This window comes from Vicia villosa, linkage group LG5 (genome assembly GCF_029867415.1).
Source record: "Vicia villosa cultivar HV-30 ecotype Madison, WI linkage group LG5, Vvil1.0, whole genome shotgun sequence".
NCBI classification, from domain to species: Eukaryota; Viridiplantae; Streptophyta; class Magnoliopsida; order Fabales; family Fabaceae; genus Vicia; species Vicia villosa.
Window position 1 is genome coordinate 31,735,060 of NC_081184.1, and position 5,310 is coordinate 31,740,369.

A 5,310-nucleotide genomic window follows, 5' to 3' on the forward strand; every position below is an offset into this window, starting at 1 on the left:
AGGTGATGCCTTCTAAAGCAATTGATACCACATGGATCGCTCAGATGACAGTGATTGCCAATGAGGAGGTCAACCGACAGGGGACCCGAAACCAATCTGAAGATCTGGGCCAAGAGGACCACCCCATGCCTGACACATCTTCTGGAGTGACCCCCACCTTCCGTCATCATACATTTGTGGATGAGGACTCGTATGCTCATCGGGTAGAGATGCGCCAATTTTGTTTCATGCAGGATATGTGCGCCACATTCAATATGTCTGGAAGATATCTCACCCACGAGACTGATACATGGGCTGCTGCACAGCGTTACAGAAATCGTGCAGCTGCGGATCCTCCGGCTCCTTTTTATGGTCGTTATCAGGTACCCGGTTTTTCACATGATATGCAGATATGCACACCCATAGCGCCTCAAGCCGCTCCGCGACCTCCACCATCAACTGATCCCATGGACCACTTCCAGCCTACTGCGGATGACATGGAGATACTTCGTCAGGCAGATATTGATAGCATTCACAAGGATCTTGGCCTTGCTGATTAGTAGTTGTTTTGTTTTTGTTTTTATTTATTTCTCCTTTTCCTGATGCAATTTGTGTGTTTTCTTCTGTTTTGTAGTCTTTATTTCCTCAGTAAGCCTTAGTATGTAAGTCTTGTATGAAATTAATGAAAACAAGTTTGTCTTTTATTTTCTGAAATAGTTGTGATGTATTGATAATAATGGCAAAAACTGGTTGACTGGACACACCTTTTATTGTTATAAAAAATATATATATATATATATATATATATATATATATATATATATATACTAATTCACACGTGTACTTCCAATCTTTGATAACTTTTGTTGTTCTGTTGTGGTAGATTACACGCTGTGGAAAAAGCTGCAAGTTCACCACGTCTGATGAGGACACTGCATCTAGCAAAAATACAGTGTAGACGTCGCTTATCCCTTCCCGTCCTGTGAGAATCAGAAAAAGCCAAACACCATTTATCTTTTGAGGGAAGTCTGGTATGTTACTTTATTCAGAACTTGCACTTATTCTTCGTGATTCATACTAGACTTGACACACACACCGAGGCAATTTTTTTTTTCCATCCCCGTTTATCATCTATCCCTTGTTTAACCCATTAAGTTTTGTTTTGTTTCCTTTCTTCTTTCTTTGTTTTCCATGTTGTATTCACCATCATTTAACCATTAGCCCAAACACTTTCCTACCATATTCAGAGTAATGTGGGTCGTTCTTGAATCTGTGGTTCTTTCTAAGTTTGGGGTTGCGTTTGGAATAGCAACCTTTAAGTTTGGGGTACTGCTCACAGATAACTGAGTACAAGGAACTTATTCTTCTTCTTTGTTTTTTTTTAAAAAAAAAAATAAATAATAATATAAAAAAAAAAAAAATAAAAGAGGAAGAAAAGAGGAACACGCACTAAAGGAAATACTCAGTGAGTTCATTCAAAAAAAAAAAGAGAGAAATCTGGTGGTACCTCGGATCTGATTGAAAAAGAATATAGAATTTGTTGTGAGAAGATATACAGTGAAAGAACGGGTAACATTGACTCTGAACCATAAAACCGGTAACCGTCACTTTTCTTATCCCACCTTAACCATAGCCCCGTTACAACCCTGAAGACCTCAAAAAGTGTGTGTGTCAGTATAGCAGAATCTGGTGAGAATATTTTCAAGCTTATGGTATAAAGTGCATATCTAGATTGTTGAGCGATCGAACATTTGCAACCAATCGAGAGATGTTGTGAGAGTGTGCTATGGGATAGCGACTGATGCATTGTGTTTATGTGAAACGTTGGTGAACAAGTTGGATGTGGTGAAAATGCATAGCTAACACTCCAGCAGGTAACTATCAGTGTAGAACACTAAAGAAGGAAAGAATGAGGTAAATGTGTGATTCTTTTGAACAAGTTGCTTGAGGACAAGCAACGAGCTAAGTTTGGGGTTGTGATCAGTCACAGTTTTGCTATAATTCATCAGTCATCTCGGCTAATTTTTGTGATGTTTGGTTACTAAATTAAGCCAGTTACAATAAAGATATCGTTGTTTTATAATTGTTTGGCCAATTGGTTTGATTCCGAGACTACTGATATTTGTAGGGAGATTTTGTGTGTTTTTGCAGGAAAAATGGCGAAGAAGGGAATCGAGCATTGTTCAGACGCAACTCCGGACATGAGTGAAAGTTAAGGAAAAAGACATTCTGCCCAAACGCATGTCCAAACGCGTCTTCAAGCCTCCAGGAAGCCAGAAAACCATGCTGCTGCCCATACGCGTCCACAAACGCGTCTCACTCCAGAAGGGGGTCAAAAAGCTAAGGTTCTGCTCACACGCGTCCCTGGACGCGTCTCTGCCTCCCACACGCGTTCCCAGACGCGTCTCAAAAGGCCAAGAAGTGTGATCTCTGGCCACGTGCGTCCCAGGACACGTTCCAACTGAAGAAAAAGCAAAGGAGAAGTCCCCTCTGGCCACACGCGTCCCTGGACGCGTCTCTCTGGTCCATACGCGTTTCCACACGCGTCTCTGCGTGATATTTTGGGCTTAAGTTGCAAAAAGCCCAGAAAGAGAAATATAAAAGGGAGGAAACGCGTTTGGGAGCGGGTTGGACGAATTTTTAGAGAGAAAATAGAATTGAGAGTACTGGAGATCGCAGGATTGGCGGAAGTTTCATGATTGAAGACTACAATACGTCTGAAGATTGATTCATCCAAAAAAATTGCTGTAATGAATACTGTTTTTATTTTAATTATATTTTCTGTTATGAGTAGCTAAACCCCCCATTGCTAGGGGGGTGATTCTGATTTCAATTGTGATAAACATGTTTAATTGATGCAATAATAATATTAGTTTCATTCAGTTGATTTGTTCTTTGTCTGATCGTAATGCTCTTCCCGTCAGAAAAACGGATGGTGATTTTGATAAGTAAATTTAACTGGACAGTAATTCTCTTGTTGACATGATGCAGAACATATTATAACGTATATCACCTAGGACTAGGGATATCTTATTATAACCGGAATTCTTGTTATTTGAATACTTGTTCCTACCGCAATTACCTATGGACATAGTGATTAGGTAGAGATGTCAAGAAAATCTTATTACTAAGGACTTAGAATAAGACACTTAAAGAACCGGTAATTAACTGATGAACCTAAGTTGTTGCATTAAGAAGACAAGTTTGTTATAAGTGAAATCATTCACTGACTCCCCCTAGCAATCTGCTCATATCTGATAATTCGTGATTTATTCTTTTTATCGTTAGTTTTATATAATTTAGTCATTATTTTACAACATCAAACCAAACCCCCAGGTTCTTTTAGTTTGATTGAATCATTATAGAACTTATATTGCCACAGCAATCCTTGAGATCGATACTTGGATAATTTCCACTTTATAAACTACATCGGTAGAAAATAGTACACTTGCTATTTTTCCGATCATATTTGAAGGGCATTATTCCCGGTGAAACTCTTTAGAGACCTATGTGACCTATTGTCCATCTTCACTTCTTCTATTTTCAAATTAATAAAGCATTTAAACAAAAGTGAGTTAAGCAATTAAGAGCCCATGGATAACCATGGATACAAAGGGTGCTTAAAACCTTCCCTTTGTATAACCAACCCCCCGAACCCAAAATCTGTCAAAAGGCCTTTCCTATTCTTTTATGCCTTTCCTATTTGGATAAAATAAAAGTCGGTGGCGACTCTTGCAACAAAAAAATATCAAAAACAAAAAAGAGCAAGGAGTCAGTTCGCGAAAAACCGAGTTACACACTTAACCGTGTTTAGAAAAGATTCAGGAAGAGAAAAACGCTTAAGTCAAGATGGCTGGTGAAGATCCAACAAATACATCTACATCTGGCTCTGCTGAGCAACATAATGGAAATGGTAACAATGGATATACTAGACCACCAATATTTGATGGTGAAAACTTTGAATATTGGAAAGATAAACTTGAAAGTTACTTTCTTGGTCTAGATGGTGACTTATGGGATCTTCTGATGGATGGTTACAAACATCCAGTGAAAGCTAGTGGTGTAAAGCTTACAAGACAAGAGATGAATGATGATCAAAAGAAGCAATTCAAAAATCATCACAAGTGTAGGACTGTTTTGCTGAATGCTATCTCTCATGCTGAATATGAGAAGATGTCTAACATGGAAACTGCCTATGACATATATGAATCATTGAAAATGACTCATGAGGGAAATGCCCAAGTCAAGTAGACTAAAGCTCTTGCCTTGATCCAGAAATATGAAGCCTTCAAGATGGAGGATGATGAAAATATTGAGAAGATGTTCTCAAAATTTCAAACGCTAACTGCTGGATTAAGAGTTCTTGACAAGGGATACACAAGGGCTGATCATGTCAAGAAGATCATCAGAAGCTTGCCAAGAAGATGGGGTCCTATGGTGACTGCTTTCAAAATTGCCAAGAATCTGAATGAAGTCTCTCTTGAAGAATTGATCAGTGTGTAGCAACCTGCCCTAAAATTAAAGGTTTAGAGTCGCCACCTATTCTGAAGGGCGAATAGGAAACCCTACGCAGTTTAGAGATCGGGGTAAGTTATTATAATCAGGTTGAGGGAAGGTGTTAGGCACCCTCAACCTTTTCCTATTGGCTTTGAATCTAAGGGTCAAGTTTTAATGGCTAAAAGTTAAGGTTAATAGCTAAGGAATTGAAAAGGGCAAAATTGAGATTTTAAGTGAATTGAGATTTCAGGGAGGGGGACTCGCCTTGGTTATCCAAGTGCCTACGTATCTCCTTTAAGGAGAATCAGAGTCAACGTAGTTCGGGGTACGGGTTGTACGCCCTTAAGGTTTGAAATTGGATTGTATATGGGTTTGGAGGCTTTTTGAGTGGCCTATCGTAGTTGTGATTATCCGTAGTTTGACTTTGAAATTTTGAAAGGTTTGAAAAGTATTTTGAGGTTTGGGCGTACAACCCGAGTTTAATTTTGCACTATTAACCGCAACGATCAATAGATTCAATCGCCATAGTTAAAAGATTTGAAGTTGCACCGTTACCAATTTTAATCAATTGATTTGATTATTACTAACAACGAATTAGGATATTTTTTAATGATTAATTTGTATCGTTACCCCTCGTAATCGATTGGTTCGATTAAAAAGAATAACGAATTAGGATTTAGAAAAAAAGAAGAGGTTAATCATCACAATTAATAAGATAGTTGCAACCATTTAACCAAATATAATTTAATTCCATTTTAATTAAATAGCATTTTAATTAAAATTATTGTTGACCATAGCGATTAATCGATTTAATCGGCACGAACAACAAATTGA